This window comes from Camelus bactrianus, chromosome X (genome assembly GCF_048773025.1).
Source record: "Camelus bactrianus isolate YW-2024 breed Bactrian camel chromosome X, ASM4877302v1, whole genome shotgun sequence".
Taxonomy (NCBI): Eukaryota; Metazoa; Chordata; class Mammalia; order Artiodactyla; family Camelidae; genus Camelus; species Camelus bactrianus.
The window spans coordinates 118,412,589-118,425,822 of NC_133575.1; the positions used below are offsets into that span (position 1 = coordinate 118,412,589).

A 13,234-nucleotide genomic window follows, 5' to 3' on the forward strand; every position below is an offset into this window, starting at 1 on the left:
TTAAGATCACCCAAGAAAAGTGTGAAGAGGTTTTTTTTTTTTTTAAAAAAAGGATAATATAAGGCAGAGCCCTTTGGAACATGAGTATTTCAAAGGAAAATGAAGAGCTGCCACAGAAGTGGGAAAGTGCATCATCTTAGAAAGAACTAAGAGAACAGAGGATGCTATGAAGTGAATGTTTGTGTTCCCGCCCACCCACAATTTATAAATTAGAGCCCTGATCCTCAATGTGATCTTATTTGGAGGTAGGCCTTTGAGAGGTAATTAGGTCATGAGGTTGGAGCCCTCATGAATGGAATTACTATCCTTATAAGGGCTGTGAGAAAGATAATATCTCTCCAGCATGTGAGGACACAGCAAGAAGGCAGCAGTCTGCAAGCCAGGAAGCAGGTCCTTACCACAACCCACCATACTATGGCATCCTGGTCAGAAACTTCCTAGCCTCCAGAACTGTGAGAAATAAATTTCTGTTTAAGCCATTCAGTCTGTAGTATTTTGTTAAAGCAGTCCAAACTAAGACAGGGTTTCAAGGAGGGAATAATTAATGTAAAGTCCCACAGAGTTGAAGTATGGTAATGGTTGAAAAGTGTCTATTTACGTTAGCAACACGGTTGAGAATTTTGATGGAAAGGAGAGGTTAAGTGTGTGGTGAAGGGTTTGCAGGGTGTGGGGTTGAGAAAGGCGACTTTGGAATGTTTCAGATGAAAGAAACTTTGACACTGTTTAAATGCTGATAACAAAGAGCCAGTAAGGAGGGAGCCGTTGATGAGTCATGAGACAGACGAGTTTATTAGTGGAGTTAGACTCTGAGTTGGTAAGAAGGAATAGGGATGTAAAAGGGATGGGGGAGCTTAGATCAAAGGAGAGTAGTTATTATTATTACTGCAAAAGAATGGGATAAATGATTGCTGGGGGAGCCAAGGAGGTTAAAAAATTTCGTGGCGAAAGTAGAGGGAGTTCCTGTCAGATGGATTTTATCTCGTCTGTGAAGTAACAGGCGCCGTTACCTGCTGAGACTAAGCCGGGAGATGGCGGTGCAAACTTGGCTCTTCATTTATCCCGCTGACTCAGTGCTGATGGACTCTTTGTAGCCCTGCATCCTCTCGTTTTCTCGAAGAAATAGCGCTTGATGTTTATGACAAGAGCTGTTGTTGGAACCGGAGACAGATTCGACGATTCGCCAGTTGGAACTACCACTCCCGGAATGCAGTGCGGCTCCTGGGAAGTGCGTGGGCTGGGAACGCAGCAGGCCCCCGCCCCGCCTCTCGCGGCCATTGGAGGAACGCTCACATTCCCAGGAGGCCCCGCGCGGGCGGGGTGCTTTATGCGGAAGCCGGCGGCGTCCGGTCCAGCCTCCTCTGGGAGCGGGCAGTCGGCGACCCTGCGCTGACCAGCGCCGCTACTTCTGAAACCGCGAGTTCTCGGAGGGTGCCAGGACAGGTAAAAGCAGCGGAGAGCGCTGGGCGGAAGGCGGGAAGACGACCTCAGAGGGAGGGCAGAGGTGTTGACGGGAAGGTGGAATGAGGAGGCAAAGCAAGAGTGACTAGGGCTTCTCTGGTGTCGACAGTTCGAATTGTCGGGCAGGTCCACTTTTGGTGAAGTGCGTTTTATGTCGCTGGAAAGGCCTCGAGTTAGAGGCAGAATGCGTCGCTTAAGTTGTTACAGAAGGAAAAAAATGTTAACTTTCCTTCAGTTTGCATTCTGCAAGACATCTCTGCAGCATTTGAATCTCTTGAGATCTCTTTAGTCTTCGAAAAAAAACTCCTCTCTAAGCCCTTGTTTCGATGACGTCGCTTTCAGCCTTATCTCCTACTTCTGGGATCCTTCATGGGTTTCTAGCCCTCTGCGCTCCCTTCCTCCAACGCCGGTGTTGACATTCCTCTTCCTCAGTTCGGATAGGAACTCTGTATCTCTGCCCAGACTATTTTCTCAGCCTCAGACCTGTATGATGATGTTCTTGTTATTACTGTTGGCCAGTATTTAACAAACTGACCATGTACTAAACTCTTTAGTAAATGCTTTACACCTCCCTCCTCCATAACCTCCATACACGATCAGTTATCAAGTCTTTTTCTTTCTGTGTTATTAATTGCTCCCAACCCTTTGTACCTCCATTGTCCTACCCTTGATCCCAGAGGATACGGTCATTTGGAGGATATTCTTTCCCTTTGAATAGCTGTGAGAGCAGATCCACTCATATGTTTAACAAACATTTATTGAACAGTTAATATGTGCTAGACACTCTTCTAAGTACAAGGGATAGGTGGAAACGGGATATAGGGGATCGCTACTCTCAGTAGTTTACATGTTTGTGTGTGTGTGTGCGTGCGCGCGCGCGCGTGCAAACAGGAAGAATCAGGATGATGTTATATCTAGTGGGAATCAGAACAGGTTGTCGACTTGACATTTCCTATGCTGACAAAATCAGAAGGGTTGGGTTGGGTCTCAAAGCATCACCCCAAAAGAATATTTGTAATACCAACAAGAATAGTCTTGATCTGTGACTACACTTCAGGATTTTCATAAACACCTCTTCTTTTTACCTCTTATATCAGTGTTTTTCTTCATCCTCCTGTCTTCTCTAAGGTTATTACGTCACAATTGGTGGTGCTTCTGGCTTCTTTCCTTCTAAGATCCAGACAGAAGTGTTGGGGCTTAGTTTACTCTCAGCTCAACTGCTTTATTTACTTAGGGAGATAGTTTGGTAATCGAAATATTCTTCTTGCCATGTCCTACTTAATAAAATAATCTATGATTTATAGTATATTTAAAACCAAAACATGCTTAGTGTTCATTAATCTATTAAGCAAATATTTGAGGGAGTATTATATGTCAGACACTGTTTTGGGCACTTGGAACCTAGTGAGAATAAGATAGACACTTTGACCTCTCTTCCAAGAAGAAATAATTGTATGCTGAGGAAATTCCCAATATGTAGGCTGACACCTGCATTCTTTTTTTCTTCATCCAAGATGTGATAATCTCAAAACTTTAAGAAATCTGCTGAACAATGTGTACATTCTTAGCTTATTCACTCTAAGGTTTATTGCATTTATTTGTTTGTCTGTCTTCCCCATTGAATTATGGCTCCCTTAAAGTATAGAGGTCCTTTCTTACTGGTATTCATACCTCCAGTGTCTGTCTACTACATCGGGTACCATATAGTAAGTCCTCAGAACATATGTGTTGAAACTGAAAAAGAAAAACTATTTGAGCAAATCCAAATTACTTAATTTGTACAAGGCCTTTTTACATATGGCCATTAGACTTATCCCTAAACCTTCTCATTTACCAAATGTGGACCATTCCATCTCATCAGGCTAGTTTATTTACCCTCCCTAGCTTGTTCTCACTTCTATACTTTCTCTTGTTCCATAGCCGTCTCCTAAAATGAGTTCTTATCTTTTTCCCGAGTACCTTCCATGGCCCTGCCCCCTATTTAATTTAATAGACCAGTTTAATAGTACGCCCCATGATACAAGGGTAGAAAAATATAATGTCCATCATGTATTTCCTACAAAACATTCTACTAATGAACTGTTGCAAGGATTTACCGTAGTGCATCCCCTTGCAATAATACAAATAATGACACAAAATGCTTTCTTTTGATTTTGCATTAACTATTACCATGTGCCATGTGACAAGTTAATTCTTCCACTTCTTTTTTCTGTCTGAACAACCTTTATTCATACAGCACATTATGGTGTAATTTGATTTCCACTTGATATAAACACATCTTTGAGTTTTATTTTCTCCTTAGCCTGAGATAATTCATGTGTTAATGTTATGCTTCCACACTGTCATTTTCAGAATGTCAGGTAGAAGTCTCAACTCTTAAAAGCTTTTTTCCCATGTAGTTATCTTTCAGTTGTAAATCATTACTGTAAAAGATAAATTTTGTCTTTAAACTGATTAAAAAACACAATAGGAATACAAGAGTGCTTGAGTCAGGATTATCATTATGATTTTAGGATGTACCCATCTAGGAGAAGCCAGACAAGTTTCTAGTACATTAAAAACTAAGCACTGTTATTTTAGAGAATTTCTTGGCACCTATAACTTCATAATTCAAATGCAACACTGAATTGTGTGCTGTCACTCATTTATACAGTATATGTCTATATGACCCAGGATATTCATATACATTTTTAATGTTATCATAGTAAAAATACAGAATTAAACATTTTTTTCAGAGCACATAGTCTTGAGTCGGAGAAACTGATTGGCCTTTTTCCCTACTCAGTTCCCTGAAATCATCTTCAACTTCTGTTTGAAGATGCTTCCACTGAGGAGGTCATTTATACTGTTGCTATGCTATTTTGTTAGCAATTTTTTTTAATGCAGGCAGTCCTTTACTTACAAATGGATATATTCTAATAGCTTCTTTGTAAGGTTATTGTTTGAAACTCTGGGTGCATTTTCTTCTATAAATAGTACTATTCATGACATTTCGGTTGTTATGCCAACCAGTAGCATCTTACATAACCTTTAATTTAATGGACTTAAAGACCTTCACCACAATTTATAATAATTCCTCTATAAAACACTACATACAGAATTCTCACTTGGATTGCCACATACCCATAGCATATCTTTTTTTTTTTTTTTTTGGAATCCCAGCAGCTGAAACAAAAATGTTCTTTCCTTGGACCCTTCTAGGCAGTAGAAACAGGCCTTTCTAACTCGATGCATCTAGTATGAGTAAGGAAAGAGATGTGATAGAGATTTCAGAGAAGAGAAGGAGGCAAGTTGGGGTGGTATGAATATGTGGAGAGGGGAGAATAGGAGTGATTTGGGAGGAATGATGAATTTCTAAGATGGGGGTTTATTGTGTCCTCAAAAAGTTGTTGAATCCTGACCCCTGCTACCTGGAAATATGGTCTTTGCGATGTAATTAAAATATAAGTTAAAACGAGGTCATACTGAATTAGGTGTCCTTACAAGAAGAGACACAGAGACTGCCATGTGAAGACATGGACAAACATGGAGAATACCACATGACTATGGAGGCAAAGATTGAAGTGCTGCAGCTCCAAGCCAAGGAATGTCAAGGATTGCCAGCAAACCACCAGAAGCTAGGAAGAGACAAGGAAGGATTCTTCCCTACGTATTTCAAAGGGAGCATAGATCTGCCAATATCTTGATTTGGGGCTTCCAGCCTCCAAAACTATTAGGCAGTAAATTTCTTTTAAGCTTTGCAGCTTTTGGTACTTCACCACAGCAGCTACAGGAAGCTTGTACAGGAACCTTAGCAGAAATGAAGTAGAATTGGGAAGATGACTGTGGGACCAAGCAAGGAGTTAGTAAGAGAATAGGAACAGTGTTGAGACAGAGCTTTCCTTTATATTCCAATATCTTTTTTTCCCTTCTCTTTCTGGCTTATAGTTTCATTCATTTTCTTGAATATGGTCTTATATACTACTTTATTCACATTCACATACTTCTGATAATTAGCAGAGCCACGTTTTCTGACTTCAAATGCAGTATTCTGCCACAGTTGTTTCTATTATCCCAATACTCATTAAGACATTACAGATTCTATTGCAAGAGAGTTATAGTGGGGGCATGTGAGACTTGATTATAGGTGGGATTTTAAGCAGTATAAGAGTAAGAAATGCCTACTAGTAACATCTGAGAGGATAGTAAAGTTTCTGTTCCTATGTACCCAACATTTAATAGTCAGGCATTTTTAAACTGAAGACTGCTTTTACTGAACAAAACACTGCTATGCATAAATTACATAGCTATCCTTATAACTTATATCCACTGTTGCTAGTTATATTCCAAATGATGTCTTCCCAGTTCTAGATGACTATATATAAACTTGAAGACTGCTGTCACGTTCCCTCTGTCTTTTTCCTGTTTCATATTTTTAGTTCCTCTAGCCATTCTTCAAATGATGCAATTTCCACATCTCTCACCATATTTTGCCCTTCTTCCAGTCTTAAAATACTATACTTAGAATTGAACTCAGTATTACATAGGTGTTCTAATCAGCACAGAGTATAATGGCAATAGTAATTAAAAAGATCGAGACACCTTGCTTCTTATTGTAATTTAAAATTACATAAGCATTTTAAGTAATTACCTCAAGGCACTTCAAAATGAACTTGTGGTCCACTAAGACACTAGATCCCTTTGTATTGTTGTCAGATTTAGTTTTCTCTTTCAAGCTACTAGGGGACTGAGGCAGCTAGTTTTTAATCTCTGCCTCAGGGACCATATGATTTCTTGTCTCTGTTTCTCTTTGTGTTTTTGTTGTACTTCACTATATGTCTTTTTGACCCTTACCACCTTACAAAATTTCAGTGACTGTTTGCAGTCTTAATACTAAGTATCAGTGAAGAGAGCTGGGAAATGACACTTGTTCCTTCTTTTTTTTTTCTTTTTGTGGGGGTAGGTAATTAGTTGTACTTATTTATTTTTATTAATGGAGGTACTGGGGATTGAACCCATGACCTTGTGCATGCTAAGCATGTGCTCAACCACTGAGCTGCACCTTCCACTCCTCAACACTTGTTCCTTCTAGATGCTTTCTTTCCCTTTGACTTCCAGGCCACTACACTCTTCTGGCTTTCCTCTCACTTTCCTGATTGGTCCTCCTCTCTCGTCTTGGAGGGTCTCTATTCATCTACCTTTTCCTCAACTATTTGGTGTATCCTGGGTTTTGTCTTTGGTTTTTCCTCAACTTTGGTTGTGCCTTTGGTTTTTTTCCTGTATATACTGTGTTTTCAGTAAATAAAGCATGTTTAAAATGGCAGGTCTAGGTGAGCTCATTTAGGGATAAGAGTGCAGAACCAGTCCCCATGGAAAGTCAACATTTAGAGGTCAGCTAGACAGGTAGATTCAGCAAGAAGACAGAAGGAGCAGCCATACATGTAAGAGTATTTCAAGAAGGAGGGTTTGCTGTGTTGACTTTCTGAGAGGTCAGGTAAGGTGAGAATAGAGAAATGACCACAGAATTTTGCAACATAGAGGCTGTTGGTGATCTTCGCAATTATGGTTTTGTGGAGTGTTGAGGGCAAAGGCCAGATTATAGTAAGTTTAAGAATTAAAAGAGGTAGAGAAGCAGAGATATTGTATAGATGATGATTTTAAGAAATGGAGCAATACCTGGAGAGCATGTTACAGGGTCGGGTGAGGCTTTTAGGATCAGAGGATGTAATGTATGAGAAAGTCATTTGGAAATTAAAACATGCTACTACATATGTGTTTGGAGAAATCCAAAAAGAAGATGGCTGAAGACACAACCTTGGGAAACACTGTCATTTAGAGAGTGGAATGAAGAGACCCCAAGAGGAGTTCAGTTCAGGAGACAGATGAGTACTTCTGCTCTGTATGCTGTCATTCATACCAAGGACATTCCAAGAAAGAATCTGGAATCCCTGCCCTCAAGCACTCTAGAGTTGCTGTGTTTCGCAAAATGTGGTCATGTGAATCATCTGCATCCAAACAGGCTTTGCTTAAATATATATTGCAGGGCCCCATCACAGGCCTACTGAATCAGAATTTCAGGAATGATCATGCCAAGAATTTGAATTTTTTTAAACATTTTTTATTGAGTTATAGTCATTTTACAATGTTGTGTCAAATTCCAGCATAGAACACAATTTTTCAGTTATACATGAACATACATATATTCATTGTCATATTTTTTTTTTCACTGTGAGCTACCACAAGATACTGACAGGCATATGTAGAATAGATAAACAAGATTATACTGTATAGCACAGGGAAATACATACAAGAATTTGAATTTTTAACAAGTGACTCTCAACCTCCTTCCCAAGATGACTCGCTTATTGAATGAAACTGAACATGATAACAAATAACATTAGGTAAAAGAGTTAGCTAAAAAAGAGGAAGACATTTGTTCTTCTCTTTTGTAAATTTATGCCATTAAATAAGAGAAACTGGGCCATTCAGTGGGAAAATACTACAGATTTATAAACACAAGGAAAATACAGGTATAGCTCGTTTTATTGCACTTCACTTTACTGTGCTTCACAGATTTATATATATATAATTGAAGTATAGTTGATTAACAGTGTGTTAGTTTCTGGTGTATAGCATATTGATTCATTATACATAAACATATTCTTTCTCATATTCTTTATCATTATACGTTATTACAAGATATTGAATATAGTTCCTTGTACTAAAAAGTAGGACCTTGCTGTCTATCTATTCTATATATAGTAGTGTGTATCTGCAAATTCCAAACCCCTAATTTATCCCTTCCCACCTTTACCCCATGGTAGCTATAAGTTTGTTTTGCATGTCTGTGAGTCTGTTTCTGTTTTATAAATAAGTTCATTTGTGCCTTTTTTTTAGATTCCACATATAAGTGATATCATATGATATTTGTCTTTGACTTACTTCACTTAGTATGATAATCTCTGTGTTCATCCATGTTGCTGCAAATGGTATTATTTTATTCCTTTTATGATTGAGTAGTATTCCATTGTATGTGTGTATGTGTTATATATTTATATATTTTATATATATAAACATCTTTATCCAATTATCTGTCAATGGATATTTCAGTTGCTTCCATGTCTTGGCTATTATAAATAATGCTGCTATGAACATTGGGGTGCAAGAATCTTTTAGAATTAAGAGTTTTCTCAGAATATATGTCCAGGAGTGGGATTGCTAGATCCTATGGTAAGTCTATTTTTAGTTTTTTTTTTTAACATTTTTTTATTGATTTATAATCATTTTACAATGTTGTGTCAAATTCCAGTATTCAGCACAATTTTTTCAGTCATTCATGGACATATACACACTCATTGTCACATTTTTTTCTCTGTAAGTTATCATAACATTTTGTGTATATTTCCCTGTGCTATACAGTGTAATCTTGTTTATCTATTCTACAATTTTGAAATCCCAGTCTATCCCTTCCCACCCTCCGCCCACTTGGCAACCACAAGTTTGTATTCTATGTCTGTGAGTCTGTTTCTCTTTTGTATTTATGTTTTGTTTGTTTGTGTTAGATTTCACATATGAGCGATCTCATATGGTATGTTTCTTTCTCTTTCTGGCTTACTTCACTTAGAATGACATTCTCCAGGAGCATCCATGTTGCTGCAAATGGCGTTATGTTGTCAGTTTTTATGGCTGAATAGCATTCCATTGTATAAATATACCACTTCTTCTTTATCCAGTCATCCGTTGATGGACATTTAGGCTGTCTCCATGTCTTGGCTATTGTAAATAGTGCTTCTATGAACATTGGGGTGTAGATGTCATCCTGAAGTAGGGTTCCTTCTGGATATACGCCCAGCAGCGGGATTCCTGGGTCATACGGTAAGTCTATTCCTAGTCTTTTAAGGAACCTCCGTATTGTTTTCCACAGTGGCTGTACCAAACTGCATTCCCACCAGCAGTGTAGGAGGGTTCCCCTTTTGTCCAAAGACTCTCCAGCATTTGTCATTTGTGGTTTTTTGAATGATGGCCATTCTGACTGGTGCGACGTGATACCTCATTGTAGTTTTGAATTTCATTTCTCTGATAATTAGTGATATTGAGCATTTTCTCATGTGCCTGTTGATCATTTGTATGTCTTCCCTGGAGAATTGCTTGTTTAGGTCTTTTGCCCATTTTTGGATTGGGTTGTTTGGTTGTTTCTTATTCAGTCGTATGAGCTGCTTATATATTCTGGAGATCAAGCCTTTGTCGGTTTCATTTGCAAAAATTTTCTCCCATTCTGTAGGATGTCTTTTTGTTTTACTTATGGTTTCCTTTGCTGTGCAGAAGCTTGTAAGTTTCATTAGGTCCCATTTGCTTATTCTTGCTTTTATTTCTATTGCTTGAGTAGATTGTTATAGGAGAACATTTCTGAGATGTATGTCAGATACTGTTTTGCCTATTTTCTTCAAGAAGGTTTATTGTATCTTGTATTATGTTTAAATCTTTGATCCATTTTGAGTTTATTTTTGTGTCTGGTGTAAGGGAGTGTTCTAGCTTCATTGCTTTACATGCTGCTGTCCAGTTTTCCTAACACCATTTGCTGAAGAGACTGTCTTTATTCCATTGTATGTTCTTGCCTCCTCTGTCGAAGAGGAGTTGACCAAAAGTTTGTGGGTTCATTTCTGGGCACTCTATTGTGTTCCATTGGTCTATATGTCTGTTTTTGTACCAATACCATGCTGTCTTGATGACTGTAGCTCTATAGTATTGTGTGAAGTCTGGGAGAGTTATTCCTCCAGCCTCTTTCTTTTTCTTCAGTAATGCTTTGGCAATTCTAGTTCTTTGATGGTACCATATAAATTTTATTATGATTTGTTCTATTTCTGTGAAATATGTCCTGGGTCATTTGGTAGGGATTGCATTAAATCTGTAGATTGTCTTGGGCAGTGTGACCATTTTAACAATGTTGCATCTTCCAAACCAGTATCATGGGATATCTTTCCATTTTTTGAAGTCTTCTTTAATCTCCTTCATCAATGGTTTATAGTTTTCTGTATATAATTCTTTCACATCCTTGGTTAGATTTATTCCTAGGTATTTTATTACTTTGGGTGCTATTTTAAAGGGGATTGTTTCTTTACTTTCTTTTTCTGTTGATTCATCGTTAGTGTAAAGAAATGCAAATGATTTTTGAACGTTAATCTTGTAACCAGCTACCTTGGCTGAATTCTTCGATCAGCTCTAGTAGTTTTTGTGTGGACCTTTTAGGGTTTTCTATATATAGTAACATGTCGTCGGCATATAGTGACACTTTTACCTCTTCTTTTCCAATTTGGATCCTTTTTACTTCTCTCTCTTGCCTGATTGCTGTGGCTAGGACTTCCAAGACTACATTGAATAGGAGTGGTGATAGTAAGCAGCCTTGTCTTGTCCCAGATTTTAGTGGGAAGCTTTTGAGTTTTTCACCGTTGAGTACTATGCTGGCTGTAGGTTTGTCATATATAGCTTTTATTATGTTGAGATATGTTCCCTCTATACCCACTTTGGTGAGAGTTTTTACCATAAATGGGTGTTGAACTTTATCAAATGCTTTTTATGCATCTATTGAGATGATCATGTGGTTTTTGTCCTTTCTTTTGTTGATGTGATGTATTACATTGATTGATTTGCGTATGTTGAACCACCCTTGTGTCCCTGGGATGAACCCCACTTGGTCATGATGTATAATCTTTTTTATGTGTTGTTGGATTCTATTTGCTAATATTTTGGTGAGGATTTTGGCATCTATGTTGATCAGTGATATTGGCCTGTAATTGTATTTTTTGGTAGTGTCTTTGCCTGGTTTTGGTATCAGGGTGATGGTGGCTTCATAGAATCAGTTTGGGAGTATTCCCTCCTTTTCAATCTTCTAGAAGAGTTTGAGAAGGACTGGTATGAGTTCTTCTTTGTATGTTTGGTAGAATTCCCCGGTGAAGCCATCTGGTCCTGGACTTTTATTTGTAGGGAGGTTTTTTTTTTTAAATTGCTATTTCAATTTCATTTCTAGTGATTGGTTTGTTCAAGTGGTCAGTTTCTTCTTGATTCAGTCTTGGTGGACAGTATGTTTCCAGAAACTTGCCCATCTCCTCTAGGTTATCCATTTTGGTTCCATATAGTTTTTCATAATATTCTCGTATGCTATTCTGTATTTCTATCTTATTTGTTGTAATTTCTCCGTTTTCCTTTCTTATTTTGCTAATTTGTGCTCTCTCTTTTTTCTTCTTTGTGAGTTTGGCCAGAGGTTTGTCGATTTTATTTACTTTTTCAAAAGACCAGCTTTTGATTTGATTGATTTTTTTCTATTTTTTTAAATCTCTATTTTATTTATTTCCTCCCTAATCTTTATAATTTCATTCCTTCTGCTGCCTTTTGGGGTTTTTTGTTCTTCTTTTCGTAGTTCTTTTAGCTGGTGGATTAAATTGTTTATTTGAGATTGTTCTTCTTTTTTGAGGAAGGCCTATATCGCTATAAACTTCCCTCTTAGCACTGCCTTTGCTGTGTCCCATAAATTTTGTGTGGTTGTGCTTTCATTTTCATTTGTCTCAAGGTATTTTTAAATTTCAACTTTGATTTCATCATTGACCCATTGGGTTTTTTTTAATAGCATGTTGTTTAATCTCCATGCTTTCCTTTTTTTCTCCTTTGTCTCTCTGTAGTTGATATCTAGTTTCATGGCATTGTGGTCAGTAAAGATGCTTGAGATAATTTCTGTCTTCTTAAAATTGTTGAAGCTTCTTTTGTGCCCAAGTACATGATCAATCCTGGAAAATGTTTCATGTACACTTGAAAAGAATGTATATCCTATTTGTGGGGGGTGTAATGCTAGGAAAATACCCACCAAATCTAATTTTTCTATTGTATTATTTAATTTCTGTGTTGCCTTATTTATTTTCTGTCTGGAAGATCTATCTAGTGATGTTAATGCGGTGTTAAAATCTCCAACTGTGAATGTATTCCCATCAATATCCCCCTTTATCTCTGTTAGTAATTGTTTTATGTACTTAGGTGCTCCTATATTGGGTGCATATATATTAATGAGTGTAATATCCTCATCTTGTATCACTCCTTTAATCATTATAAAATGTCCTTCTTTATCTTTCTTTATGGCCTTTGTTTTAAAGTCCATTTTGTCTGAAATCAGTACTGCAACACCTGCCTTTCTGGCTTTTCCATTTGCATGGAATATCCTTTTCTATCCTTTAACTCTCAATCTATATGTGTCCTTCTCCCTAAAGTTGGTCTCTTGTATGCAGCATATTGAAGGTTCTTTATTATCCAGTCTGCCACTCTATGTCTTTTGACTGGAGCATTTAGTCCATTAACATTTACAGTAATTAATGATAGATGTGTTTATTGCCATTTTGAACTTATCTTTGCAGTTGATTTGGTATTTCCTCTTTGTTCCTTTCTTCTTCCTTTTGTGGTTTGGTAATTTTCCTTTGTATTATCATGGCTTTTATTTAGTTTTTGTGACTCCCTTGTAAGTTTTTGGCTTGTGGTTACCCTTTTGTGTAAGTCTATTAGCCCATTACTATAACTGTTTTTATTAAACTGATAGTAACATGATCTCAAACCCATCATACTGAGAACAAAAAATTTTTAAAAGAAAAAAAAAATTCTATATTTTCCTGCCTCCCTCTCCCAATGATTTAGATGTCTTCTTTTACAATTTCGTGTTTATTTCTAATTCATTAGTTATCACATTTCCAGTTGTGAGTTTCTCATTTCTGTAGCATCCTGCTGCTTTTCTTTTTAGAGTAGACCTTTCAATATTTCTTTT

The 13,234-nt window shown here is 37.5% G+C and overlaps 1 protein-coding gene and 1 long non-coding RNA gene across 5 annotated transcripts in view; one reads left to right on the forward strand and one right to left on the reverse strand.

Annotated features, from left to right (window-relative positions):
- Positions 1 to 1,143, reverse strand: part of LOC141576456 (uncharacterized) — a 36,657-nt gene extending 35,514 nt beyond the window's left edge. For both annotated transcript variants that reach the window (XR_012504890.1, XR_012504889.1), the window contains exon 1: positions 1,008 to 1,143. This is a non-coding gene — a long non-coding RNA (uncharacterized LOC141576456). The remainder of the gene's footprint in view (positions 1 to 1,007) is intronic.
- A 147-nt stretch (positions 1,144 to 1,290) lies between these two features.
- VAMP7 (vesicle associated membrane protein 7) overlaps positions 1,291 to 13,234 on the forward strand; it is a 62,547-nt gene continuing 50,603 nt past the window's right edge. Inside the window, exon 1 of one of the 3 annotated variants that reach the window (XM_045504403.2) lies at positions 1,291 to 1,440. The gene's annotated coding sequence lies outside the window, so the exon portion shown is untranslated. The remainder of the gene's footprint in view (positions 1,441 to 13,234) is intronic. The other 2 variants (XM_074360007.1, XM_010967101.3) reach the window with 2 other exon arrangements.